General features: G+C 38.0%; 1 pseudogene; it reads right to left on the bottom strand.

Moving 5' to 3' along the window:
- Nucleotides 1-3549: 3549 nt before the first annotated feature.
- Nucleotides 3550-4829, bottom strand: LOC138172333 (S100P-binding protein-like; annotated as a pseudogene).
- Nucleotides 4830-10323: the final 5494 nt, after the last annotated feature.

The raw sequence follows: 10323 nt of genomic DNA, 5'->3' as shown, positions 1-10323 counted from the left end.
TATATACAATTGGACAAGATACCATATATGTGTCATATGTATGTACGTGATTCATATATTCATACTGTACATAGTTATTTGCATGTTGTGAGCTCATTGTGAAGAGAGACTGTGTATTTGCCTTTTTTGGTATCTCCAGCATTAGCGCAATGAATGTGTGTGTGTGTTTGTGTATGTGTGAATATGTATTATGTATACAGCAAATGCTTAGTAAATGTTTGTTGACTCACTGATGAACTGACTAATGTGAGATTGGAGCTCAGAAGTGGGCAGGGCTAGATGCCATGTGCCTAGAGATAATGGGGAGAGTGGGGGGGAGATTTGACGGATCATTTTAGAACCTTGAAGTAAATGAGCTTAGAAATAAATTTGGTTAGTTTGTCTCTAGTATCATGCAACAGGAAAGATTGCAGACGGGTATGGATCTCTATAGTACAGAAGAGTGTTGTTGGTTAAAAGGGTCTACACAATTAAGTGATTTGGTGGATATGCTTCCAAATAAACATCTACATTTAGATGATTCCAATATTATGAAAATTTTCTGTATAGAGATAATAATCAAAACATAGGAACTAAGGAGATCACCAAGCAAACTGGTATAGATGGAGGGGAGACTCCGGTATAGAATTTTAGGGGATACTCAAAGTTCGTGGGCATGTCCTAAATGAAGATCCAGCAAGGGAGAATGAAAAAGAGTAAAGAGCCTTGGAAGCCTACAGAAGAGAGATTATAGAGGAGAAGAAAGAGATTGTCAGTTTCAAAGGTTGCAGAGAAGTCAAGAAGGATGAGGACAGAGGGGAAAAAACCATCAGATTTAGCAATTAAAAGATGATTGGGAGGATGACTGAACTGCCTCAACATTCCCCCCCCAAAGCACTTTAAAATAACAAATAAAATCTATGTCTAGAGAGGCAGAGTCAACAAAAGGCTGCAGTGAGATATTTTTTCAACCCAAATCAACTTCAGAGGTCGGAAGGAAAGATCTGTGATACCAGGATGGGAGCTGGCCAGGAGCACATATGCTAATAGCCTTAGCAGTAGACTTTGAAGCAGCTGAGAAAATGGCAGCAGAAGCTTCTGAAACTCTCAGCCCAGAGATGGTAAGGGAGTCAGACAACTGGTCACAAAGATTACAGGGGATCATGAACCGGCACTGACGCTGGAACTGTGCACATTGCCCATATGCAATTTTGAATTACAGTTCCAGGATAGATAAGAGCATTAGCAATTGCAGCCACAAGGGAATAGAGCCCCTGGTCACAGTTCCAGGCAAGAGGAGCACTAGCATTTGTATCTGCAGGGGAGCAAGCGTCCTTCCTGGGTCTAGACCAGAGCATGGACTGGGAAAACAGTGACCATACCTTTCCCCAGATTATACCATCCTGGAAGCACCAAAACTGTACAGTGCCCCAGAGCTGGCACTGAAAATAACAGTACAAAAAAGCACAAAACTTGGGACAGTCCCCCCCCACACACACACACCAGTAATAAAGCCCAAAATTAACATAAAGTTCAAAGGTAAGAAACTGGTTAGAAAAAATGAGAGAAGCAGAAAGAGGAGGAGAAGGAGGAAAAGGAGAAGGAGAAGAAGAAGAAGAAGAAGAAGAAGAAGAAGAAGAAGAAGAAGAAGAAGAAGAAGGAGAAGAAGGAGAAGAGGAAGAAGAGGAAGAAGAAGAAGGAGGAGAAGGAGAAGAAGAAGATGATGATGACAACCATAAAAATCTACTATGAGAGGGAAAATTAAGACACAAAGGAAAAACAACAGTATGAAAACAGCTATAAGCAAAGGCTCAAAGAAAACTTCAAAATTGACATTATCCTAGAAAGAATTCCTAGAAGATCTAAAGAAAGAAAAAAGAGAAGTAGAGGAAGCAGAGGAAAATTGGGGGGGGAATGAGAATATGCAAGAAAATTATGAAAAGAGAATAAACAACTTAGTAAAGGAGGAACAAAAAAAATGAAGAAAATAACTTAAAATAGAATTTGCCAAATGGTATATGAGGCACAAAAATTCACTGAAGAAGAGAATTCTTTATGTCTATTTTAATTTTATTTTATTTCTTTTCTTTTTTTTGCTTTTTGGAGGGTAATTGGGGTTAAGTGTCTTGCCCAAAGTCACACAGCTAGTAATTGTGTCAAGTGTCTGAAGCCGGATTTGAACTCAGGTTCTCCTGACTCCAGGATAGGACTCTATTCACTGTGCTACCTAGCCCCTTTATATCTATTTTTACAGAGAAGGAACTGTTTAGTCTTTATATGTCTTACACAGTAGATGCTTAATAAGTGGATAGACAAGGGAAAGCTCAAACCAAGTGAGTCTATGTACACCAGTGAAGGGCTATTCTGATGTAGAGAACCTCCGGTTCTCCTTTAGGACAGACAGACACACCAGGCCCTGAAAGTATCTCTGAATTAGTAACAAAGACATTAGTGTCTGCTTTTAACATTTGATGGGGAATCAAGGTAAACAACACAACAGTTTTTATTTAAAGTTGAGAAGTATAAAATCCTGCTGACGATTTTCCTTCAATCTGCATTTCTGTTCTGTTTTATACAGTCAAGGTTTCAAGGCAATCTTTCCACAATACAGCAAGGAAGGTGTGGGAATGCTCCAGGCAGAAGCCTTGGGTGTTAGCTACTATATAAGGTAAAAAGGAAAAAATTCTTTAAGAAGGGGGATGCAACCAGGCTCCAAAGATAATGATCAGGCCCTATTCCAAAGTTAGTCACAGGATGTAAGTGTAGGAAGTCTGCAAATCCTGACAAGAAAAATGAAAGTGTTTAATGAGGAATGAAAATCCTTGAGACCATAGCATCTTGAAGTACAGAAAGAGGGGGAAGAAGCTCGTGCATTTTATCAATATTTATCTATCATTAAATCTATTTTATTTACCCTTTCCATAGAACTTTTGCCTTTTCCCAATTCAAATACCCTGGGTTTACTCACTTACAAAATAATGATAGGTATTCTGAATTAAAAAAAAAAAAACTAATCCAGTCTGATAGTTGCAGAGTAACTAAAAGCTAATATACACTTCCTTGGTTTTTTTGTTTGTTTGTTTGCCTTTTGGAGGGCAATTGGGGTTAAGTAACTTGCCCAAGGTTATACAGCTAGTTTTTTTGTGTGTGGGTGATAAGTGTCTGAGGTCGGAACCCAGATCTAGCCACCCCTACACTTCCTTGTTTACCGGTATTGCCTCCTTTAAAAAGATCTAAGAAGGTCTTTTCTAGACATCAGAAATGAATTTCTATTATATAGGGTAGGAAGTCACTTTGCTTAAGGCTGAGTGTTTCAGCCAAATAAGGCTCTTGTGAGACATCTGCCTTTGATCCAAAATTAATTTTAAAAATACATAATAACATACCACCTTACTATGGCTAAAGAAAACAAGAAAGACCTTATAAAAATTGATGAAGTCTATGAATGGACACTTTCAAAAGGTGACAAAGTCCTTTTAAAAAAGTCTCATTAAAATAAAATTATTCAGAAATCTACAAAGTAAACAGAAAGGAACAAAAATTTCTCTGAGTACTGATGGAGTGGGTGCCTTAGGGGAGCTCTTTCATGCGGGGGGATGAGACAACTGACATGTGCTGGAACTGATTGGCAAGGCCTTGGAACCAATGATGGCTTCACAGTCTCCTGTCCCCCACTGAGTCAGGTTATACTTCAGTAGGGGCTTCTATCTGAATTGGCGGTAGTTTTTCATGGTGAGGTCTGATAGATACTGCCACTGCTGGCTCTGCATTTGATATTCTACATTAGCACTTGGTCTATCGAGGCATATAACTTGCCTAAAGTACCTTGGTTAGATTCCAGAGGTTTTTTAAGTGAACAATGACCTTCTTAAGATAAATTTGCTTCTTCTGTTCCAGCTTAGTTTGCAAAAAAAAAAAAAGTCTGAATCTTACTCGTTTCTTTGGCTTGTAGAAGTAAAATGACTTGCCTAATCGTCTCTTGTACCCTTGCTTCTCAGAATCCTTGTCTAGTCTGACTGGTTTGGTCTACTGAACTGGAAACTTAGCTATGTCACCTAATTTGTATCCACCATTGCATGAAGACAGTGCCACATCTGGTCTATGAGACTGTTCCAAGTTTGGAGAACCCATGGATCCAGACTCCTCACAACTAGGTACACTGCTCTAGGAGCCCCCTGCAGAAAGCCAGCTTTATGAGTGTAGGATCCTTCCCAGATATAAAAAGTGGAATTGCTTTCTTTAGTGCAAAGTTTGACATCATTTTGACCATGATCTTCCTCCAGGAAGGAGAAAGTTCCCAAACAGTCTACATTACTGTATCCATCTTTGGAAGAAAATTCCGTCTTCTTTGGACCAAGGACATCATCACAAACTATTGTAATGGTGGGATAATAGTTATTTTCAAGAGATTTTTTTTCTGGTGCAAAATTTCTGCTAGAGGCTATTTGGTCGGAGTGAGTACATGACTAGCTGGGGTATTTATCTGGGGTAGTTTATAGATTCTAGCTGGTCTAGCCCTGGGTCCCAGGCTACAGAGTACATTTATATCTTGGAGAGAGTCAAGCAAAGCACAACTAGAGCTCCCCAACTTCTCAGTTTCACCACCTACATCTTTTCATAAGTCTCCCAGAGACTGTTCATTTAGGGAGTCATCACTCTCCAAGAGCTGAATCTCTCCTTCCATGAAATTGAAGTGACATCCTCTTCTCCCTCAGAGATTACCAGGAAGGAGTAATGTAGTCCATCTTCATCCTGTCCACACCTACCCCAGGAGGAGGGAGAGAGGTGATTTTAACCTGCTCAGACCCTGAGTCATTAAAACCTCCAGAGAACTCCAGAGAGCAGGTCATATTGTGGAGCAGCATGGAAGCAATCACTAATCTCTCTGCCTCTGCCATGAGGTCAGTTGGAAGTAGGGGTCAGCTCCCACTGAATATTCCTTTCAAGAGGTGTCAAAGTGACTGACTATCATCTTCCCAAGGGCACACAACTGTTCTTAACTTCAGGTTATCTATTTAAGAGGTGGGAAGCAATCCACTTATAGGTGACCCTAAGACAAGTCACTGGCCCAGGGCACCAGGGCTAAATGATAAGCCATAGAGCAGGAGATCAAATTCAGCACTCCTTCTACTGCCTGAGGTCAAGGCATGGTATACTCCTGTTCAAAGTTCTACCTTTGAACTACGTCAGAGGCCATTATTATTCTTCTAGGTACTGAAAGACAGACTAACTTCATGAAGCCAGGACAGGAAAGCTGCATTCACATAGCCTGTAGCACCATCTTACCACTCACCTGAGCCCTGGCTTTGCCCACTCACAAGGGAGTCCCTGAGCCAACACTTGCAAATAGGTGGGAAATAAATAATTCTTTAAAAAGTAGAATTGTTCAAATGGAAAAAGAGGTACAAAAGCTCACTGAAGAAAATAATTGCTTAAAAATCAGAATTGGGCAAATGGGGATTAATGACTTAGTAAGATATAAAGAAAAAACATAACAAAGTCAAAAGGATAAAAAAATAGAAGAAATTATGAAATATTTCCTTATGAAAACAACTGACCTGAAAAATAGATTTAGGAGAGATGATTTAAAAAATTTTGGACTCCCTGAGAGCCATGATCAAAAACAAAGCCTAGACATCTTATTTCAAGAAATTGTAAAAGAAAGCTTTACTGATATCTTTGATCCAGAGGGCAAAATAAAAATTAAAAGAATCTACAGATCACCTTCTGAAAGAGATCCATGAAAACTCCCAGAATATTATAGTCAAATTCCAGATCCCTCAGGTCATGGAGAAAATATTGCAGTCAGAAACTATTCAGATACCATGGAGCCAGAATCAGGATCACACAAGATTTAGCCACTTCCACACTAAAAGAAGAGAGGGCTTGGAATATAATATTAAGGAAGACAAAGACACTAAGATCACAACCAAGAATAATCTATACAGAAAAACTTAGCATAATCATTCAGGAGGAAATGGATATTTAATGACATAGAGGACTTTTAAGCGTTCCTGATGAAAAGACCAGAGTGGAACAGAAAATCTGACATTCAAACACAATACTGAAGAGAAGCAGAAAAAGTTAAACTCAAAAGAGAAACCATAAGGGACTTAATAAGGTTACAATGTTTCCATGCCTAGATGGGAAGATGATACTTGTAACTCCTGAGAACTTTATCATTACTATGGCAGTTAGAAAGAGTCTACATAGACAGAGGCAGTGGTGTGAGTTCATTATGTTGGGGTGATATAAAAAAATGAAGAGGTGAGAAAGAGGGATGCTTTTGGAGAAAGGAAAGAGAGAAGAAGAATGGGACAGATTATCTCACATAAGAGAGAAAGGCTAGGAAGTGGTTTTATGATGTAGAAGAAGATGGGAAGGGAGGGGTAATGGGGAATACTTGTATCTCGCTATCATCAGAATTGATTCAAAGAGGGAGGTGTGTGTTTGTATTTGTGTGTGTATACCCAGTTGTGTATGGAATTCTATCTTACTCAATAGGGAAGCAGAGGGGAAGGAGATATGGCAAGGGGGCAGAGAAAAAGGGAGGACAGATTAAGGGAGGCAATGGTCAGAAGCAAACCAGTCTTTTGAGGAGAGATAGGGTAAAAAGAGAGAGAAGGATAAATAGAAGAAAATCTGTGATACCACCTAGAAAAACTCCTGACACTTCACAGATACTTAATAAAGTGCTTGTTCCTTGATAAATTACAAATATGAGAAAATATTTGTAAAGCAATTAACATAGTGTCTGACATGTTACTATTGCTTTACAAATGCCCATTTCCTTCTTTTCTTTTCCCTCCACAATATAAGAACTCATTTGTACCACATCTTAAGATTATAATTTTTTAATAGCAGTGCTTTGAGGTAGAAAGTACAATTCTTATTATTTCTGTTCTACAGATAAGGAAACTGATGACAGAAGTGGATAAGTGAATTGCCTATCACTTGGTATATGTCAGAGCCAAAGCTAAACCTAGATATCATGATTTCAGGTCCAGTAGGCTTTTCCACCATACTACATTTTCTCTCTGCAGTTATCAGCAGTAAAATTGTAGAAGTACTGGAAATTATATAGAGGGGTAGAGCCAATGCAAAGGTGTTGGAATTAATAAAACTGATATGCTCTAATGATGGCTTAAAGTTATCAACCAAATATTAACATACTTACTACTAGAGATATATAATTCACTTCTTTCTGGTATCTTTTGGAGTTCATAGAGAGTTTGTGAAATATGGAGCCATTCTATGGGGAAAAAAATAAAAAAATACTTTAAAATATAATTAGTTTCTTCCATTTCACAAAAAAAAGTTCTAGCAGAATACAATGTGGTTCTTGATTCTCAGTGGTAATCACTGAATCAGAGGTTTCTGGAACAGGTCACCTGAATCACTTGTTACAAGTTAATTTCTTTGGGGAGCCACAGGATTCAGAGGAATAGGAGTGAGTGTGAAAAAAGGAACTCTATAGTATTTCATAATGTTGTTGCATTTTTATGTAAGACTTTGAGGAAAACCTTTACTTCTTTGTGGCTAAATTTCAGGCTGAGGCATAGGCAGCATTTAGGACTGAAAACTCCAAACCTGAAATTCAAGGGGTAGTAGAGCAAGGGGGGAGCATATGGGATCTTCTTATGATCAATGACTGAGCAGAGAGAGGGTCAGTATCAGACAAGTGGTCAGAAATCAGAGGTCACTAATAAGTAACAGGGTAAATCCAGGCAACAATCAAGAAAATAAAAAATAAGTCCAAAAAATATTTTGTGTTTTTTAAAGCTATACTGAGAAAAAACAGAAATCCAAAGAAAGAATAGGACCACAGTTTAGGGTGGATGAGGTGATTATAATAAATGACAGTGAGAACACAGAGTTACTTAGCTTGTAATTGGCTTCTGCTTTTTGTTTTTGTAAAAGAAAATGATCTTTGGATTGGAAAAGACAGAACTAAACTAAATACCAACAAAGCCCAAGGTGAGCAAAGAGAGTAGGAAAGCCCTTAGCTATCTGTGATGAACTCAAGTCTTCAAGCCCAGATGAATTATGTCCCAAGCTACTAAAAGAACTGGCAAATATTATTGCTGAGCCACTGTAAGTGACTTTGGAACACCATAGAAAACAGAAAGGGAATTGCAGGATAGAAGACTAAATGTTACCCTAATTTTTCTCTTGAAAGCAAGAGAATGGACTATCCAAATTATAGACCAGTAAGCCTGACTTCTATCCTTGGAGGAAATAATGTATTTATTTTAAAATGTTTAGTAAGTGTCTAGGAAAGGAAATGGTGATCACAAAGTACCAGCATGACTTCATTAAGAACATGTCATGCCAGTCTAACCTTGTTTTCTTTTTGGGATAGGGTTATTAGTATGTTACATCAGACAATCTTGTAGATATGACTTGACTATTTTATAATTTTTCAATTAACAATCATCAGTGAGCACAAATTTTTCAATAGACAAAGAACACAAAGGAGTTTCACATATTGAGCCACATCTGTTTAAGAAGTTGCTTTTTAAGTATTTACCTGTATTTTTGCAAAACATCTGATGAAGTCTCTAATCCTAATCTTATAGAGAGGATACAGAGAGCCATAGAGTAGGTTAGTCAATGATATGATCAAATGAGTGCAGAACTGCTTAAAAAGGCAAACCTGACTAGTCAACACTAATGATTCCATAGCTACTCAGAAAAAGTTCTCCAAAGAAGTACCTCAGGGGTGTATGCTTGGCACTGTCCTTTCCAACATTTTGTGCTCCGTTCTGGAAGCCATATTTGCAAGAAGGGTATTGATAAACTAGAGAGCCTTCAGAAAAGCAGAAGAGGTTGGGGAAGGGCCTGAAGATAGTCCCACATGAAGATCTATTTTAGAAACTCAATAGTTCTTCCTGGATGAAAGACTTAGAAGAGACATATATCCAAGGATTTGAAGGACCAGTAGGTGGAAGAGGGATAAAACTCATTCTATTTGACCAAAAAGGGAGGAAACATGAGCAGTGAGTGAAAGTTGAACAAAGATACATATATAAAAGTTTGATCTTCTGCACAATTTGATCTATTCAAAAGTGGAATGGGCTATCCCTAGAAAAACTGCTTGAAGTAACAAAAGTTAAATGGCACCTTGTTGAATATATTATAGAAGGGATTCTTGTTTCATTCCAAGTTGCCTGAAGTCTTATCAAACTTACAAACTATGGCTCTGAGCCCCCCAGTAATTCTGGTCTCATATGACCTGGTTTCCTTCTCTAGGGATGATCTCAAGAAAGGAAGTGTATCTTTTGGATTAATTATCCTTACCTGGAGTTGCTCCAGAAAAATTTCTTATAACTTTCTATGCATTACTTTATTTGATCTATAACCAATCTTGTGAAATAGAACATACAGGTATTATGCCCATTTTATAGATGGGGCACTGGGCTCAGAGAGTTTATGAAACTTGCTCATTAGTCATAGAGTTAGCAATATCCAAGCCAAGATTCAGAATGAAATCCTCTAACATTAGTTCGATGCCCTTCCTATTATACTATTCTGAAACGAAAACAAAACCTACCTCCCAAAATTAGCCTCATGTACTTTTTTCCTCTTATCCTAGAACTAATAAGCAGTTCCCCTGGCAATGCCATAATTCTCCACACCTGGAAAATCCTGACAAACAGAATCACTCTGGATTGCACTCTACAGCTTCTTCTGTTTTCCCTTTCTATCACTCAATACCAGCACATTTCTTCTGAGAAAAAAACTGTGAGTTAGAAATGGGAAGCCATGAAGACAAGAGCTATTTTAGCTAAGTTTTATTTTACCACAACCTAAATCCTATAGAAAAAGAAAAATGTTCACAGTTCAGAAAAGCAACTGGGAAAATCTGATTCATAAAATATAGTTTTTCTGGGCTCTAGGGTTAAGGCAAACTGTAGTTTAATAAGAAAGAAACTTTCTAGATTCAATGATGCCTATGGATATCCTAAGCTATGTCACCTGAAGGCATCATGATAGTCAATAGGGGATGGCAGAAGAGCCAGTAACCCCATTTATCCCAGATGATTCTAAAGCCTCTACAGTAAGATCTCATAGATTTGTCTAGGGAGTATACCTAGATTGTAAATTCATCAACAACTATATTTTCTGTTTTGATTATATTCAATGCATGAGTTGAATACTAAGAATATGTCTGGCACTATACTAGCACTATTGGGAATTTAAAAGAAGCTGAACATATCACCCTTTCCTCTCTAGGTTTAAGAGGAAACACAAACATCAATGAACAAAAAGTGAAACAAGACAATGTTTAATGTGTTATGCTATGCCTTGGGGCATAGACCAGAAGCTCTAAAAGATTCAGAG

The sequence above is a fragment of the Petaurus breviceps genome, unplaced genomic scaffold (genome assembly GCF_028583685.1).
Source record: "Petaurus breviceps papuanus isolate PSGF00001 unplaced genomic scaffold, PetGlider_PUasm1.0 128, whole genome shotgun sequence".
Lineage (NCBI taxonomy): Eukaryota > Metazoa > Chordata > Mammalia > Diprotodontia > Petauridae > Petaurus > Petaurus breviceps.
Note: the sequence above shows the minus strand (reverse complement) of the source record. Positions and strands in the feature narration are given on the sequence as shown.